This window comes from Eptesicus fuscus, chromosome 4 (genome assembly GCF_027574615.1).
Source record: "Eptesicus fuscus isolate TK198812 chromosome 4, DD_ASM_mEF_20220401, whole genome shotgun sequence".
Taxonomy (NCBI): Eukaryota; Metazoa; Chordata; class Mammalia; order Chiroptera; family Vespertilionidae; genus Eptesicus; species Eptesicus fuscus.
The window spans coordinates 17,473,769-17,492,896 of record NC_072476.1 but is presented as its reverse complement, the minus strand read 5'-3'; the positions used below and the strand labels follow the sequence as shown (position 1 = coordinate 17,492,896).

The following is a 19,128-nucleotide window of genomic DNA, read 5'->3' as shown; positions in this document are numbered from 1 at the left end:
ACTAGGAATTGAGCCTGAGACCCGGACATGTGCCCTGACCGGGAATCGAACCGTGACCTCCTGGTTCATAGGTCGACACTCAATCCCTGAGCCACAGTGGCCGGCCAACCATGTTCCCTCATAACATCCAATCTAACAATCACCAATATAATGTTGCCATTTTACAGATGAGAAAATTGAGGCCCAAAAGTCCTATCTTAGGACACTCAGGGGGCTAGCAATACATCTGCTTTCCAAATGCTTGCCTTTTCCTTACCCCCATAGGAGTGTCTGAGAAGCAGAGGCAAACCTAGGCCCACAGCAGGATCACAGGGTTGAATTTGATCAATTCCTGCAAATGACTTGAGTTGCTGGTGGGCGGTTGCTGCTGAAAGGAAGCGCTTTGGACTTTCTCCACCTACGACTGGTTTTACTATAACTGCGCTATTATAGTAAAGGGATAAGACAAGATTATTCCCATTGATTGATGGGTAAACTAAGCCCAGGCAAGGCAGTTGTCCTTTCTGAGTCTCCACTTCCACCTCCACAATTAGACCAGTCTTTCCTCCCAGGGTTGCTGTGAGCAATGGATGAGCAAATATACAAAAAGCCCCCAGAACAGCCCTAGCACCCACCGAATGCTCAGCAAATATGAGCTGCCATTATTTATGGGTCATTGTCATTAGGAGGGGCAGAGCCTGAGTTGGCTCCATCCAGGGTCTTTTGAATGTTTCTTCTTGTCCTATGGCTTAGCATCACCCTGACAGCCCGGCGTGGAGCCCTCCTGGACCCCGTTCCCAGGTCAAAATGCCCCTGCTCTTCTGCGTGTGGTTCTTCTCTGAGCCCTGCTCTCAGCCCCTGGGAAGGCTGTGCACTTAGGGCTGGGGCGGATGCCAGGCATGCAAATCCGCAAGCAGGCAGCAATTTGCACAAATGCTCCGTGGTGTGCTCATTTCCAGCCTGTCCCCAAACCGGCGCTCAGCCTGAAAAGCCGGCAGAGAGCTATTTACAGCTCTGGGCAAGGGGAGGGGAGGCAGGCTCTGTTCAGCACATCTAGCCCAGGTGGTGGCTTGCTCCTTTGGCTACTGTAAGAGGCTGTGCGGTCAACCTTGCCCCCAAGGAGCTTAGAGGTCCTAAAAACTTTTGCTCCAAGGCCAGCGATCCACCCCGGGGGATCGTCTGGTTCCCTCATTAAATCCACGCAAAGGCAAGTGGGAGAAGGTGTCCCTGGGATCCCTCCAATAGCTGCCCATGGATTCTAAACATTTTGAGGAAGGAAGGGCTACAAGAGGCCTGTCAAAACCACTGACAGCTCGAGCCTCTTTGACATTGCTCCAGTGCAGGGCTGATAAACTACGGTGGTGAGGGTGGGGAAATATCTGGCCCCAGCCTGTTTTGTAAATAAAGTTTCATTAGAACACAGACATGCCCATTCACTGACATGGCCCATGGTTGCTGTCATGTTACAGACAGTTGAATAGATGCAATAGAAACTGTATGGCCCATAAAGCCACAAATATTTACTACCGTCTCCTTTAGAAAAAAGTTGCCTAGCCCGACCGCAGGTGAAGACCCCGCCAGCTCACCTTCTATCAGGCTCCTCTGTCTGCTCCTCCTGTCGTCGGTCCAGAAGGATCTTTCTCAAGTGCTAATCAAATCACGTCACTTCTATGTTAAAACCCTCCCATGATTCCCCCTTGGTCTCTGGGTCAAGTCCGAGCGCATTATCATAGGTCACCTGGCTGTCCATGATCTGGCCCTCCTGCAGCTCCCCTCTCCTCATTCACCCACTCTGTGCTCCAGCTAACGCCTCCCCCACACTCTGAATGTTGGTTTCATAGAAAAAAAAAAAAAGAATCTCAATGAAAAATTATGCAGTATCTACATACAATGCAAACCGTCACACTCTCTGACTCTAGCCCTGTTCATTATCTTCAAGCTATTTTTCCCAACTCTTTGTAATTTGTTAGGAGACTGATAGACAAGCAAATTCTGTCTTGTCTAACCACAGTTGGCCCCCATTTGCCACTCAGTTCAACATTCCTTTACTCCACAGACAATTATGCTTTATTTGACTTTTCCTTTGAACCGGTTCTAACATCTGCCCAGCCCCCTCACTGAATGAGCTTAGTAACATCGTTAACAAGTGTTCGTTTTTGTATCTGTATGGGAGTCATGATTTTATCCTTTTTTCCCCTTGAAGATTTTCTTTTAACAGTTTTGCAGGAAGTCTCTGAGCCTCTCTGTTCATATTTTCTTTGTTGAGACCTTTCCTTCTTTTCTGCCTTTTTCTCCTGAAAGTTCTTCCCCAGAATCCCCAGGGTCAGGGGCATGTAATCTCTTTCTTCTCTCAGCTGGAGCCTCTATCCCCCGCCTTCTCCCAATTACTCATTTCACCGAATGGCAGTTGTTTGTGGGCCTTCTGTCTGCCCCCCAGCTAGCCTAGAAGATCTTCTGGTGTAACAGCTGTATCTCTCTCTCTCAGACTCACTCACAGACACACACACACACACACACACACACACACACACACACTTAGTACTGTACAGGACACATGGAAGTTGTACAATAACTGATAGGCCAAGGTTGTGGGTTCAGTCCCCAGTCAAGGCACATACAAGAATCAACCAGTGAATGCATCAATAAGTGGAACAATAAATTGATATTTCTCTCTCTGTCTCTCCCTCTCTCTAGTAAAATCAATCAACAAAATTAATTTTTTTTAAAGAGTGAGACCTTGTTTTTCTTGTTCAACACCATTTACATGATGCTAATGTCTGCATTTACTAAGTACTCAATAAACACTTGCTGAAAACAGAAGAATAAAAGAATACCACTTAAGTTCTTGTTCTTGGCCCACTTTTAAGGCATCTCCCCTTCCTCCACTTTTGAAGAGCAAACCTAGCAGCTTCAGAATGCTACCCTCCACTTCGTATGTTCGTGTATCACCGCTGTGGCGTTTCAACCCCACTGGAGCCCGCTCGCCACTGGGGAATGGATGACATTCTCCATTCTGCCTCGTGGTCATCGTACGACCTTGAGCAAGGCACTGCTCCAATGGGCCTCTATTTCCCTTGGGTCAAACAAGGGCGGTTCAGACAGTCCAAGAGATAAAGATATGAATGGCCAATAATGTCCTAATGATGTCCCACCCACACACCATTGGCAGTGTAACAGATCTATCAATGTAACTCTGTAAAGCTATGCAGGGTTAGCTTTGAGTTGTGAGGGTCAGAGATGTTCTCAAACTTGAATGTGCACGTGAATACCCTCCAGATGCTGCTAAAGTGCAGATTTACAGTCTGTAGGCCTGGGTGGGGGGCAGGGCCAAGTGTGTGCATTTCGAACCAGCTCCCAGATGATGCGATGATGCTGGTCACTGGGCCACACTTCCAATAGCAAGGTGCTAGGACACCTTTGTGTGTGGCCAAGGAACAGATTTCCAGCATGCTGCCGACAGTCCAAGGAAGTAAGTGTTGACATTGGCAGTGAAGGCCATGGGACATCTGAGAATGGACATCTGAGGTTGGCGAGGTGGGGGAAGTCTGGTGCAGGTTGCCAAAGAACATGGAAACTGGGTGGGAGCATTCTGCCAGGCCGGTGATATTACTGAAGCACAAATTCTAGTGGTGGGGCCCAGCAGTCTGTGCTTTAATACACCCTCCAGGGGATTCTGATGCTAAAGCATGAGACCCACTGTGCCAGGTGCGGTAGACTATTCCAGCTGGGAGATTGGTGTTTTGTTTTCCCATAGTAGAGTTTCAGGCACATGCCCAGACCTGTAAATTACATTCATGCACTCATCCATCCATTCACACGCATATCCCTCAATTTACCCAACCAGCAAAAGGGTGTGCCCATCCTTCCTTCCATCTATCCATCCACCCACCCACCCACCCAACAAATGTGTCCTGAATGTCCACTGTGTACTCTCTGAGGCACAAGAGAAATGACTGGAATTATAGATATACACACCTGTGTCCGCATCTAAACCAGTAACTCTCAACTAGGAGCAATTGTGCTCTCCAGGGGAACTGGGCAATGTCGGGAGTCATGTTTGGTTGTCAGAACGTGAGGAGGGGTGTACAACTGGCATCTAGTGGGTAGAGGTCAGGGATGCAGCTGAACATCCTACATGCACAGGACAGCTCCACAACAATGTCAACAGTGTTGAGGTTAGAAACTTTGCTCTAGACTGTGAGCCCCTTGTGGGCAGGAACCGCATGGTAGTCACCTTGATATTCCAAGGTCACAGACAGCGTCTGACCCACAGGAGCTGAGCAAATATCTAAATACAAGAGGAAATGGCAACACAAAAATACATTTAAATAGAACTCTTACAACTCAATGAAATGATAAACAACCCAATTCAAAAATGGGCAAAGGTCTTGAATGGACATTTCCCCAAAGGAGATATACAAATGGCCAACAAGCACATGGAAAGATGCCCAACATCATTAGTCATCAGGGAAATGCAAATCCAAACTACAAGCGGATACCTTCACACCTGCTAGGATGGAAGGAAGAGTAACAGTAATAATAGTAATAAAAACAATACAGAAAATAATGTGTTGGCAAAGATGTGAAAACATTGGAACCTTCACCCATTGCTGGTAGGAATGTGAAATGGTATAGTTTGGCAGTTCCTCAAAAAGTTAAGCAAAGAATCACCATATGACCCAGCAGTCCCACTCCTGTGCATATACCCCAAAAAGTTAAAAACAGACCTTCAACCCAAAACTTGTCCACATATTTATAGCAGCCTTATTCACAATAGCTAAAAGCTGGAAACAGCCCAAATGTCCATCACCTGACAAATGGATGAACAAGTTGGTCTATCCATACAATAGAATATTATTTAGCCATAAAAAGGAATAAAGTACTGACACTCGCTACAACATGGAGAAGCCAGATACAACAGGCCATAGGTTTCATGCTCCCATTTGTGTGAAATATTCAGAATAGGCAACTCTATCTAGTCAGAAAGCAGATTAGTGGTTGTCAGGAGCTAGGGGGAGGGGAAGTGACTGCTTATTGGGTACAAGCTTTCCTTTCGGGGTGATAAAGCAGTTCTGGATCTAGATGGTGGTGATGGTTGTATAATATTTGAAATGTACTAAATGTCACTGAATTGTACGTTTTAAAACAATTAAAATGGTTAATTTCATGTCATGTGTATTTTACCATCATAAACAAATACATTTACGTGCACACAAAATGCCCGTGGAGTCTCCACTGTGTGCCAGGAACTATGTTCTGCATTTGGGACACGGAGCAAATGAGACCAGTGTGCTCGTCACCCTCCAGCAGTTCCAGGAAGGGAGAAACACCAGCCCACAGTCCTGGGCCCCGGGCAGCCCTGGATGTGGGTGGTGGGAGTTCAGAGGAGGAGGAGAAATGGCCTCCTGCTGTGGGTGGGGAGGACCAGAGAGATGTGCTACAAAAGACAGAACGGGAGATAGCTCCCGAAGGAGGAGGAAGATGTGCCCTGGGAGAGCTGATCTTATTATTGAAGGAATGTGTAATTAGAGGCCGCATCAGGCCATCCTGTCCCCGCGATGAGTAAGACAGTGAATGCATGGAGCGTCTAGAAAAGCAGGGAGCGTTGGACTCAAGGGAGAAGGAAAGAGAGCAGTCACCCTCAGAACCCCGTCCCCTGGACTCTGCCAGGCGGCAGAGGAAAGTGGGGGTGCCGATTCAGCCAGCTGCCACTCAGAGGCTTTGTCCTCTGCCTCCCGGCCAGGGGCAGGCGGGCAGCGAGAAGGGGAGGGCCAGGACTCACATCACCTAAGCAGGACTGTGTCCCGGGTGTTTGAACTGTTCCAGTTAATTTTCATAATAACCCAGTGAGGTAGGTTCTATCACTGCCCCTCCTTCTCCTTTTTTAAAAACAAAATTTACAAGTGTTCCCTTTTTAAAGATGGGGACACGAGACACTGAGAGGTCAAGTGGCCGTGGCCTGAGGCACCCACGCTGGTTCAGCTGCAGTCAGTCCAACCCCAGGACCCACTGGGCTGCTGGTGGACGGACTTCCCCGCGGCCAGGGAGGCTCGGCTGCTGGAGATGAGGCCTCAGGTTCCTGTGTCCTGGCCCCAGAACTCTCAGGGAGCTCACAGCCCGAGTTTCAGCCACTGGCAACTTGCAGCTTGACCACCTCCCTGGAGAGAGGGTTTCATGTATGCAGGTCCTCGGACCACAGCCATCAGCAGACACTGCGGCTGGGCAGCTGAAACAGCCCCAACTTGGGATTCGGAACTCGGCCGGCGTCCCACTGCCGTACATATCCTGGCTGAGGGGCCCTGAGCAAGTCTCTCAACTCCGGTGGGCTCCGCGTTGCTCATTTTTAATGCCCGGGAAGCTGGCTAGGGTATACCTTTTCTTCTTTTCTCTCATGAATATTTCCTTATATATATAGGTCCTCTCCATGCTCCTCACTCCCCTAATTACCCACTCTCATGTATTTACATACAGTATCTTTTTTTTCCAAAAATGGGATTATACTGCATATATTGATATTGTGACTTTATTGTTTTCATGAAACAGTAAGTTTCCAGGACAGGAACGTAGATCTACATCATTCTTCTAAAATACACTCATTTCCCCATGTGACTGCGCGGTAATGTAACTCCTCCCCACGTCCGTATTAAAAAGCCCTGCAGTCGTGTATTCGTCGCTCTGCACACGTGTGAGCCTAGGACATTCCTAGAAGCAGGACGGCTCGGCCAAAGGGCATGGCATTTACGTTTTGAAAGACTGCCAAATGATCTTCTGAAAAAGGCTCCACAACTAGGTTACTTTTAAAGCGCTTTTAAAACTGCCATGACCATTTCTTTGCCCTCTAGCAGGACAGGAGGTAACAGCCTTAGAAAATCATTTAACCTCTGGGAGCCTTAGTTTGCTCATCTGTGAAATGGGAAGCCTAGAGTAATGCACATGAAGGCAATTTGGAGATGGCAGTCTTGTTTAAAATGGGAGGGGTTAAAATTGTCATTAGCATTGGGAGGCTCAGGGCCTGACCACCACGACCTCCATCACACAGAAAGCAGAAAGGAGGAGCCTGAGCAAGGAGGATGTTTCTTATATCAAGCATCCACCCTGTGCAAGGCACAAGTATTACACCAGTGGTTCTCAGTGGGTGTGTGGGAGATGACTTTGCCCCCAGGGGACATCGGACGATGCTTGGAGACAGTTCGAGCTGTCATAGCTAGAGGCGGCTGAACTGGCATCTAATAGGTAGAGGGCAGGGATGATGCTGAGCACCCTGCAGGGCAAGGGACGGCTCCACGGCACAGGACCATCCAGCCTGAATGTCTACAGAGCCCAGGATGAGAAAACCTGCTCTAGCCCGGTCTCTAATCTGCCTACCTTACAGAAAACCTCATTCAAAGATGAGTACACGAAGGCTCAGAGAGGTGAATGACTTGCCCAAGGTCCCCCAGGAGTTGACCTTTGGCCCCATCTGACTTTAGGGTCTGCGGTCCATTCCATACACCGCACTATCTCTGGGCAGACATCACTCTTGTCTCCAAGTGCCGGCCAACCTTCACTGCCTTGGCCCCTGGCAGATGATCTACAGGGCAGGTCATCAGTTCTACCTAAAAGCACAACCCCCCTGCCGTGTTAGAGGTTTCATGACTTTGGACTTGTAGTCATAATCATTGTTTCCGTTTACTGTGTGCCACACAGTTTATGAAGATTAACTCATTTTACTCTGATAAGGACACTGAGGGAACCTGGTCACAGAGAGGTTAATAATTTCCCCAAGATTACACAGTAAGTAGCAGGTTTGGGATCTGGACCCAGATAAGAGGGGTCAGAGACCAACCTCTCAACCCGTATACACTGCGGTTCCCTCATGCTCTAAACATTCCCCTTGGCACCTTGAATTTGGCTCCCGATCTAAAGTGGAGTGTGACGGGCCAGCGTTCCAGCTCTTGTCCCATCCGACGCCTCAGGAAGAGAAGCCATTCTCGGAGCGGGAACGGGAGATTGCTGCAGGGCACTCGGGGCTGGAAGGATGTCCAGGGACCGAGAGGGAAAAGGCCTTGAAGGAAAGGACGTGCCTTCCTCGGACCCTGGCCACGGTTCCCGGAGCAAACCTGGCTGTGCAACTGAGGACCTGCAGGGTCTTGGCTCCAGCATAGTGCCAACAACCTTATCTGCTATCCTGGGTTGATGTGGATTTTGGCAAGCCTAAATTGGGCAGTGGGCTCAGTAAGCTCCTGGCTTTTCTCTGACAGGTGGGGACGGCAGTGCCCAGTGGTCCAGGACATAAATGTGAGGACTGGAGATAGTGTCCAGGATCCTGGAACCCCACAAGCCCTGGAGAGGCTGTGACCAGCCAGCTTTGCCACCCAATGGCTGGGTGACCTTGAGCAAGTCTCTTCCCCTCTTTGTGCGTCTGATCGCTTAACCGTCAAAGGAAGGGGCAGGATCTTGACCTAGAAGCCCTTTGAGGTCTTAGGGCTCCAGACGGGGCCATTTCTCTCTCTCCAGGGCCGACCTCTTTGGGCATCCAGGACGCACATTTCCCCACACTCCGAGTCCCGGGGACAGCTGCAAAGAGCAAGGCAAAGCTCCTTGCCTCTCTCTTCGCAGTCCCCACAATCTGGCCCGCTAGAGAAGAGCTGCTCACAGCCCCCCTCAAATCACCAACATCCTGTCCCTTAGACCAGCTTCTTCGGAGCAGCAAAGCCTACCCTGTCTCCAGCCCCGTGGACGGCTCCTGCAGCATCCATCTCCCCTGGTCAAGCGTCTAGGGAATCCCACTGGGCAATGCCCAAGGAGCTGGGGGGGGGGGGGCGGGGGGGGGGCAGGGAGCAAACTGGGGCCCTTCTTTCTGCATGGACACCCCCTTCTCTAGGAGAGGGGAAGGACTCGTGTATGTGTGGGTGGGTGGGTGGGTGGGTGTTGGGGGGCAGGAGTCTCTGCTAGTTCTGCCGCCTTAGAACCCATCTCTGCTGTCTGAGTTTGGAGGCTCCTGGAAAGGGTCTCTAGGCTCAGGACCCCAGCTCTAAGGGCTGCAGTCACTAGGCCTTCAACTAAACCTCTTACCCTGGCCAGAGAGGTGAGATGGCATTAGGTGGAGCAGTGAGGTGTGGCAGTACCGCTGGGGAAGGATGGGATTGGGTGAGGGGGGAGGTGGGTGTGGGGGGGAGGTGGGTATGGGGTGGGGAGGTGGGGTGGGCTTGTGTGAAAGGGTTAGATAGGGGTGGAGTGAGGGGGTGACTTGGTCTGGATGGGTATCCAGACCCTTACCCTGTTTCTGAGTATAAAAGCCCCTCATCTACATCTTCAGGGGAGCAAGAGGGGACCCCTCTTGAGGAGGGGCTCACTTCCCAGGGTATGTGGGAGCCTCCATTTTCGGGGGAGAGCGCACTGTCACCCACACGCGGAGAAGACCCCATCCTTCAGAAGGGCGGGTGGAGGGGATCCAAACTGAGTGTTTAGGGGAGGGAGGGACATGTGTCTCCAAAGAGGTGAGAGGGCCCTAGATACCTGAGGAAGCTGGACCCCACTTTTGGAGGGCACATTTCATCCAAGGGGCGAATAAGGGAGAACCTTACCTCTAGAGCTTAGGGTCACGAGGAGGAGCCCCTTTCTGAAGGGAAAAGGAGGCTATTTGCTCTCTGGAGCGGGGAGACCTTCTCCTTTCAGGGGAGGGGGCCCAGGTCTCGGGAGGATGAGGGCGGTGCTTAGGAGCGAAGATGCCGGGGTTTGCTCCCCGCAGCAGGGCCGAGGGGCTCCACCTCGACTCGCGCCGAGGGGCCCGCCCACGCGCCCCAGCGCCGCGCCCTTACCTCCAGGCCCGGCTCCGAGGTGCGGACTCCGAACTGCGGGAGCTGCGCCCTGCGCTCCGGCTGCGCCGGTCTCTGCCCGCTTCCCCCAGCGACTCCCGGGGTCCCTGGCTCCGCCGAGGCGCGCGGACCAATCAGCGCTACCGGCCCCGGCCTCGCTCGCGCCGCAGCCAATGAGCGCGCCCGCCACGGGCCACCGCCCCCGGGGGGAGGAGGAGGCGGGGCGGGGGTAGAGTCCGGTCTCCGGGGGCGCGGGAGCCGGGGGGCTGGTGGAGGGACCGCGAGGGCCGGGAGCGGGGGCCGGAGCGGCGGCAGAGGACCCTCATCAAGCCGCGGGGAGCCTCCCTGAGGGGGGTTAGGAGCCCGTCTTTAAAAAAAAAAAAAAAAGGGGGGGGGGGGGGAGGCGGCAAGGAGGCTCTATTGGTTGATTTCACCTCGACCTTAATTACTCCTGCACCTTTTCTGGACCCTTGGGGCTGCGGGTGAGTGTAGCTGCCCAACTGCACTCGGCGCCCGGGAACCCTGGCTCTGGAACCCTGGAGTCAGAGTCAGACAAGGTTTGGTATGGAAAGGAAGGGAAAGAGCATCATGCCTTGCCCCCCCCACCCCCTCTTCGCCCCCCAATGCGGGCGCCCATGGCTCTGTCGCTCAGCTCAGCCCTCTAAGCTGCCATTCACTTAACACCTCCTGGCCCACCAGATGCACAAGGCAAAGAGCTTGTGCACTGTGGGTAGAATGCAAAGAGCACTGGACTAGGAGTCCATGGTTCCTTCTGCAAGTTCTAGGGCAGGTCACTCCACCTCCCTGACTCTCAATGTCCTAAATAGTACCTAAATGAAGACAACAGAGATAGTAACTTCCTTCGTCGGCGTAAAGGAGATCGGGGATGTGATGAAGGTGCTTAAATAAAAATTAAAATTCTGTTTGAGAACTAGTTAATACTAAAGTGTGAATGACTGATACCCTGTAGCTTTCTGAAGGTATCTAGAAAAATGATACAGTCATTCAGTGGAAAAGTCAAAGACATAAGAAACTTCCCATCAGAACAACATGAGATCACCAAGTGCTCATGATGAATGGTTGGTCCAATGGAGATTCCAGACCTTAAAAGGCCAGGAAAGAAGACTGCTTTATTTCCTCCTACTCGGCCTCATCAGGTAACTATAGGGTGTTCCAAAAAAAAAAAAAAAAAAAAAAATGTACACACACTTTACAGCTGATAGCTCAATTGATGTTTCTTTTCCGATTTAACCCATTGGAATTCATAATTATGCAAAGTGTGTATACATTTTGGGGGGACACCCTGTATTTAGTCTTCTGGAATCTTGCAAAACCCTGAGGTCCCTCCTTTCTCCCTTCCACGAATCCAGGCTGCCTTATCTCTGATTAGGCAAGGAGAACTGGGGAATTAAGAATCTAAGATAGCCCTGGCCGATTTGGCTCAGTATTTAGAGTGTCCACCTTTGGACCAAAGGGTCTTGGGTTCAATTCCCTGTCAAGGGCACTTACCTTGGTTGCAAGTACCCCAGCCCCCATGTGTCTCTCATGTTGTTTCTCTCTCTCTCTCTCTCTCCCTCCTCCCTCCTTCCCACTCTCTCTAGAAATCAATGGAAAATATGTCCTTGGGTGAGGATTAAAAAAAAAAATTTTTTTAAGATAAATATATAATACAAACAAATAAATAAAAAACTTTCAACCAACCATCTGTTCCCTAGTATGGTCTGTGACTGTAGGGGCCAAACAGAAACAATAAATAAGAGTAAATAATTCAAAGGAACGGACAGGAAATAGACTTGATCTACAGTCCTGCTGAAACTGAGAGAGCTCTGTCAATCTCTTCGGTATTTTAATCTTGTCATCTGGCTTACAGAACTTTATGAGGCCAGGGTTATAAATCTAACAATTTTTCCTCAATACCTAAGCCATGAAGACCATCCCCTTTATTGCCTGAGACCCACCCAAAGAAATCAAATGGTCAGTAAACATGGGAGGAAATAAAGTTGTCAAAGAGAGGCAAGTGAAAGCGATGAAAAATGTCATCTATCAAAATGGTCTCATTTTCATTATTATAATTACTATTATTTATGGACTTTTTAAGGAAGTGGACAATTTCAAGAATTGCTAATGGAAGGACAAATGATCAAAGCTTTTCTGGAAAGAAACTAGGTATTTTATTTTTAAAAATCTTAAAAATGAGTTTACCCTTTGACCTAGCAATTAAATCTCTATGAATTTACCCTAAAACAATGAATGGTGCAAAAGTTTAGTAATAAAGTGGTTTACTGTCATTTTACTGTAGCAAAAAAGTAGAAACAACTTAAATGTACAGCAATAGGGCTGAAGGGACACCTGCTGCATGAGACAGAATGCCTCCAATAGAACATAGGTGTTGAATGTTGAATGGTGTGGAAATCTCATCTCAGAACACAAAGTGGACCTAGCTGGTGTGGCCCAGTGGATTGGGTGTCATCCCATGCACCAAAGGGTTGCTGGTTGGATTCCTGGTCAGGGCCTGTGCCTGGGATTGCAGGCTCAATCCCCTGTAGGGGCTGTGCAGGCCGCAGCCGACCAGCTGATCCATGTTACGCTCTCATCGATGTTTCTCTCTTCTGCTTTCCTCTCTCTCTCTCTAAAAAAAAAAAAAAAGGAGAAGAAGAAGAAGACGACAAATCACTTTTAAAAATATTATTTAATCCTCACTGGAGGATATTTTTTCCCATTGATTTTGAAGAGAGTGGAAGGGAGGGAGGAGGGGAGAAGGGGAGAGAGAAACATCAGTGTGAGAGAACCACATCAATCGGTTGCCTCCTGCACGTGCCCCAACCTGCAACGCAGGTACGTGCCCTTGTTAGAATCGAACCCGTGACCCTTTGGTTCTTGGGCCGACACTGTAACCACTGAGCAATACTGGCCAGAGCTAAAAAACTATTAAGTGAACAAAGATAATCACCAAAAAGCTTATTTGGTATTATTCTATTTTTGTGAAATCTATATAAATAGAGATAGACCAGTGCTGTCCAATAGAACTTGCTGTGATGGTGGAAATGTTCTGCATATGTTGTCCGATATGGTAGCCACCAGCCATGTGTAGGTTTTGGACACTTGTCACGTCACTAGTTAACTGAGAAACTGAACTTTCAAGTGTTATTGAGTTTTAGTTTTAAGTTAGTCACGTGTGGCTAGTGGCTATCACATTGGATGGTAGACAGACTGATAGACAGAAAAATAAATATCTATTAGTAGAAGTAGTTATCTTTGTATGCTGAAATTATGGATGATTCTAATTTTACTTCATTTACATGCTACCAATTTAATTATTTTTAAATGAATATTATTGCTCTTGTGCTAAGATATATTTAAAATGAAAAAAACAAAAATAAAATAATCCAATTAAAAATAAGCAGAGGGCCTGAATAAACACTTCTCCAAAGATGACATATAGATGGCCAAAAGACATATGAAAAGATGCTCAATGTCACTAATCATCAGGGAAATGCAAATTAAATCACTATATCACCTCACACCTGTCAGAATGCCTATCGTCAATATATAGCAACAAATGGCAAGTGTTGGTGAGGATGTGGGGAAAAGGGGACTCTCTTGCACTGTTGGTTTGATTGCAAATTGGTGCAGCCACTATAGAGAACAGTCTGGAGATTCCTCCAAAGTTAAAAATAGAGCTGCCATGCAATCCAGAAATTCCACTTCTGGGTTTTTATTGGAAGAAAACAAACACTAATTTGGAAAAATATATGCACCCCTATGTTGATTGCAGCATTGCTAGTAATAGCCAAGATATGGAGCAACCTAGATGTCCATCAACAGATAAATGGATAAAGAAGATGTGGTGCATATATACAATGCAGTATTATTCATCCATAAAAGAGAAAAAATTTCATTTGTAACAACACGGATAGACCTATAGGGCATTATACTAAATGAACTAAGTCAAACAGAGAAAGACAAATACACTTATTTGTGGAATCTAAAAAGACCAAACAAATAAATAAACAAAACAGAAACAGATCCATAAATATAGAGAATAAGCTGATGGTTGCTACAGGGGAGGGGTGGTGGGGAGATGAGAATAGAAAATAAAATGAAATGAAAAACAAAAAAGCAAAGTTTAAACCAAAGGCAGCCCAACTTCTGTTTTGTATGATCTGCAAGCTATTGTATAAAATGGGTTTTACATTTTAAATGTTAGGAAAAATGAAAAGAATAATAATATTTTGTAGCACATGAAAATTATACCAAGTTCAAATTTCAGTGTGCATAAATAATGTTTATTTTGGGACACAGCCGAACCCACTCACTTAGGCATCGTCTATTGCTGTCTTTGTGCTACAGCGGCCGAGCTGAGGAGTTGAGATAGAGACCATGTAGCTTGCAAAGCCAACAATATTTACCATCTGGCCTTTTTAGAAAAAATGTTGCCAGCCCTGGTATAAGGCAATCAGAGGAAACAAAATGTGTGGAGTCCTTATTTGTCTATTCATTCATTCATTCATTCATTCATTCATTCATTCAACTACTATTGAGTCCCTGCTATGGGCGAGGACCTGGCCTGGGCATTTGGGAGGAGTTGCACTGTTTCTGGTTAAGCAGAGGTGTGAGAGGGATATTTAGAGCCAGGTGCTTTGCAAGCTGATTCTCAAATAGCTTCATTGTGAAACTTGCAAAGAAAACTGTCAGCAGGTGGAGAAAGCCCTTCTCACATTAGCTTCCCTTGCATTTTCCACAGTTCTGTGCTTTCCCTGTGGGGCTGCTGGGGACAGCAGGTGCCTCCTAAGGGATGCGGAGAATGTTTTGCAGAGGCTGGCTGAGGTCCAGCGTGGGAGCTCCTTCCAAAAGAGCAGCTCTGTTTGGGAGGGCTCCCAGTGGCCCTCCCAAGAGGAGAAACAAGGGCAATGGAGTGTGAGGTTCTCGGGGTGCCAGCAGTGTGAGCAAGAAAGACCCTTAGAGAGTGGCAACCCGTTGCGCAGAAGAGGAAACGTGCCAGAGATGAGGATTGACTTGCCCACAGCCAGATTAAAATGTGTGCCTTATTTCCTAGGTCTGTGCTTTCCCCACTCCCTGCTCACAAAGTAATAAAGGGATGTCATAGAGGGCCTTTGGGTGTGATGGAAAGGGCACTAGCGCAGGACCTGATCTTGAATTCCAGTATCACCTCCCAATGGCCATGTGACATTGAACAAGTCAGGCACCCCCTCTCAGCCTCTGTGTTTTCATCTAACTGGATAATTAAAGTATCTACCACAATATTCACATGTCAAAGAATGAAGCTGAGCCCTTACCTCACACCATATACACATATTAACTCATAATGGATCAAAGACCTAAATATTAGACTCAAAACTAGAAAACTCTTAGAAGAAAACATAGGGAGAAATCTTCATGACCTTGGATTTGGCAATGGCTTCTTAAATATGACACTAAAGCATAAGAAACAAAAGAAAAGTAGGTAAATTGTAATTCATCAAAATTAAAATTTTTTGTGTATTGAAGGACACTGTCAAGAATGAAAAGACGACCCACATAATGGGAGAAAATATTTGGAAATTATATATCAGAAAAGAGTCTAGCATTATAATCTCTTATAATTCAACCACAAAAAAGATCAACAACCCGACTCAAAAATGGGCAAAAATTTGAATGGACATTTCTTCAAAGAAACACAAGTGGCCAACAAGCCCATGAAATGATGTTCAACATCATTAGTCATTAGGGAAATGCAAATCAAAACCTCAATGAGATGCCACTTCACACCCACTAGGATGGCCTTAATAAAAGGATGGAAAATCATAATTGTTGACAAGAAAGTGGAGATACTGAAACCCTTATACACTGCTGATGGGAATTTAAAGTGTATGGAAGACATTTTGGTAGTCACTCAATAAGTTAAACATAAAATTACCATATGAATGCTCAACTGGCATGGTTCAGTGGTTGAGTGTGAACCCATGAACCATGCGGTCACAGTTTGTTCCCGTTCAGGGCACATGCCTGGGTTGCAGGTTCAATACCCAGTTTGGGGCGAGCAGGAGGAAGCCAATCAATGATTCTCTCTCATCATTGATGTTTGTATCTCTTCTCTTCCTCCCTGAAATCGATAAAAATATATTTAAAAAACTAGAGGCCCAGTGCACAAAATTCGTGCATGGGGGGTGGCATCCCTCAGCCTCACCCTGCACCCTCTCCAATCTGGGACCTCTCGAGGGATGTCCGACTGCCTGGGCCTAAATGGGCAGTCGTGCATCCCTCTCACAATCCAGGACTGCTGGCTCCCAACCACTCACCTGCCTGCCACCCTGATCACCCCTAACCACTCCCCTGCCAGCCTGATCAACGCCTAACTGCTCCCCTGCTGGCCCGATTGCCCCTAACTACACTCCCCTGCCGGCCTGGTTGCCCCTAACTGTCCTCCCCTGCAGGTCTGGTTGCCCCTAACTGTCCTCCCCTACAGGCCTGGTCCCCCCCCCCCAACTGCCCTCCCCTGCAGGCCATCTTGTGGTGGCCATCTTTGACCACATGGGGGTGGCCATCTTGTGTGTTGGAGTGGTGGTCAATTTGCATATTACCTCTTTATTGTATAGGATTACAATATGACCCAGTAATACCACTCCTACATAGATATGGAAAATAATTGAAAATAGGTGTTCAAACCAAAACCTGTATATAAGTGTTCATAACAGCACTACAATAGCTAAAATATAGAAATAATTCAAATGTCCCACCACTGATGAATGGATAAACAAATTGCGGCATGTTCATATAATAGAATATTACTCAGTCATTCAAAGGAATGAAGTGCTGATACATGCCATTAAATGGATGAACTTAAAAAAAAAAAAAAAGACAACATATTGTATGGCTCCATTTTTACAGAATATCCAGGATAGATAAATCCATAGAGACAAAAAGCAGATTAGTGGTTGCCAGGGCTGGAGGTGGGGGAATGGGGAGTGACTGCCTAATGGGGTTTTCATTTGGGGTGATGAAAACTATATAATGGTGATGGTTGTACAATATTTTGAATGTACTTAATGCCACTTAATTGTACACTTTAAAATGGTTAACATGGCACATGTTGTGTTATGTGTATCTTACCACAAAGTATGTACCACAGTGTGCAACTGTTTGGGGTAAATGAGAAGAGGAGTCGTTCCTGGTCCCTGGTGGGTATCCATCGTTGGCAGCTGTGTTATTACTAGTTTCACCAAGTTATCCACCTGATTGAGAGAGGTTGACCAGAGCTCATTCATTCACTCACCAGCTTAGTAATTTATCCGTTCATTCATTTGGTCAACAAATATGCATTTAGCACCTACTACGTGCAGGTGCTGACCTGTTTTCGGCACTGGGGACTTGAGGTCCCAGCCCAAGGAGCTTCCATGCTGGTGTTGGGAGACAGCAGGGGAAAGCAAACAAACATGTACCTAAGGAAGCTCATTTCTGACAGTAAGTGCTCTGAGGGAAAAGAAAAATAAGAAGATGTGACCAGCATCTGAGCAGGTACATCAGCCATGATGGCTAAGGAGTCGCCTGGAGGCTGTGACATTGAAGCTGAGGCCTGAATGCTAAGAGGGAGGCTCGATGAGATTTCCTCATGCTCACACCCATGCGTTTGTCCCTAGTGCTGGGCTCCTTGGAGACCCAGGGGCTGCCTCCTGCTTGCTGTACCTAAATGACCCTGGTAAGATGGGGACAGCATGGGTAGGTGCCATGCCCAACAGAAGCTGCTGTGGCAACTGACACGTCACAGACTCATCACAGCTTTATTCTGCTGTCTTTGTGATGACTGGGTCCTTCAGAGCTGCCGGTCCAAAAGAGACGACAGTGCCCGCACCCCTTCCAGCTCAGGACACATTGAAACACGGGGGAATTGTGTCATCCCCCAGTGTCACCTCCATGCCCTGCAGGGTTTCCCAGAGGCAGAAATGCACAAGGCAATCCCTGACAACGAACATTCACCCTGCTCCAAACGTCAACAGGGCTGAGGCTGAGAAACCTGCATTAGCTAATGGGTATGTAGTCCCAAGAATATAGAAGGAGCTTCATAACACTAGGTCCCTTTCCCCTGTGGCTAGAGATGCCCTCAGAGTCACCCAATTCTTCTCGCCAATACGTGCAAGGGCATCTCCGGAGGTCAGGTGGAGGGGTGTGGCTCCTGCTCTCACCTCTGCTGCTGGAGAACTCAGCTAAGCATTTCTGTCTTTTCTGAGTTCTGGGGACTTTGTTGGCATGTCTGAGGTCTCTGAGGACAGTACATGGCATACAGTAGGTGCTCTATTAATACTGATCAATTGCACTGCCTGCAAAGGGCAGGGTTGAACAGGACACTGCGGGAGGGCACTGACTCCTCCTGCCCCTCTCTGGGGGAGCATTGTCTGGGCCCCAGGAGCTGTCCAGCAACTCCCTGCTGAAACTTCACAGAGAAGCTGAAAACCCAAACTGATATCGAATTCTTCCCCCAGAGCCAGCAAATCCACAGCTGGTTCCCCTCCCCCCCTTTCTCCACCCTTTCCCCTTCTCACTTCCCCCTCCTCCTCCTCCTCCTCCTCCTCCTCCTCCTCCTCCTCCTCCTCCTCCTCCTCCTCTCTCCACTGTACAGACAACAGAAGATGAAAACGGGGGACAGTATGGCAGAGAGCTTACATCCTCAAACTCTGGGGTATAGAGATCTGGCTTCGTATCCTGACTGTGACAGTTAAGAACTGACTTAAGCCCTCCCAGCCTCAGTTCCTCGTCTGTAAAATGGGGATGCTGGTAACAATGCCTGCATGATTGGCCTCTCAGGAGTGTGAAGTGGGAAAAGCGTCAGTAGAGCATATAGGAAGCACTCCACGAATATTAGCGATTACTATAAACATTATCATAGTGCGGGCTCCTCCAGAAACAGACCCGAGATGAGGATTCCTTTATCTGGAGTGCTTTATCCGGAAGTGACCTCAGGAGCCACCGTAGGGGAGTGGAGTCGAATGATAGGGAAGGGAAGGTAGGCGGAGCTGCACTCTATTGGGAACACTGGGAGCCTGCAGAGAACATGCATTTCAGAGTCATTCCCCCCAGGGGCTAGGGCGCTGGGTATTTATACACCAGCTACCACCAGTCACTGGTCACTGACTGCCTGCCCAGGTACCTCCAGCTTTGCCTGGAAGGTACCTGACCTGGTGTGGCTCCTGGGAGCAGCTCCTGAGATGGATTCACCAGGCTCCAGTCCCAGGCCGGCCATTGTCCCCCAGGGATGCTGCTAAACACCTACGTGCACAGGACTTAGTGTGACCTGGGGTCCATCACTGGCTCTCTTTGAGCCTCAGCTTTCTAGAATAAGACGGTAGCTTATCTTGTG

The 19,128-nt window shown here is 48.1% G+C and overlaps 1 protein-coding gene across 1 annotated transcript in view; it reads right to left on the bottom strand.

Annotated features, from left to right (window-relative positions):
- ABAT (4-aminobutyrate aminotransferase) overlaps positions 1–9,826 on the bottom strand; it is an 84,367-nt gene extending 74,541 nt beyond the window's left edge. Inside the window, exon 1 of the mRNA XM_008141603.3 lies at positions 9,780–9,826. The gene's annotated coding sequence lies outside the window, so the exon portion shown is untranslated. The remainder of the gene's footprint in view (positions 1–9,779) is intronic.
- Between the last annotated feature and the right edge of the window lie 9,302 nt (positions 9,827–19,128).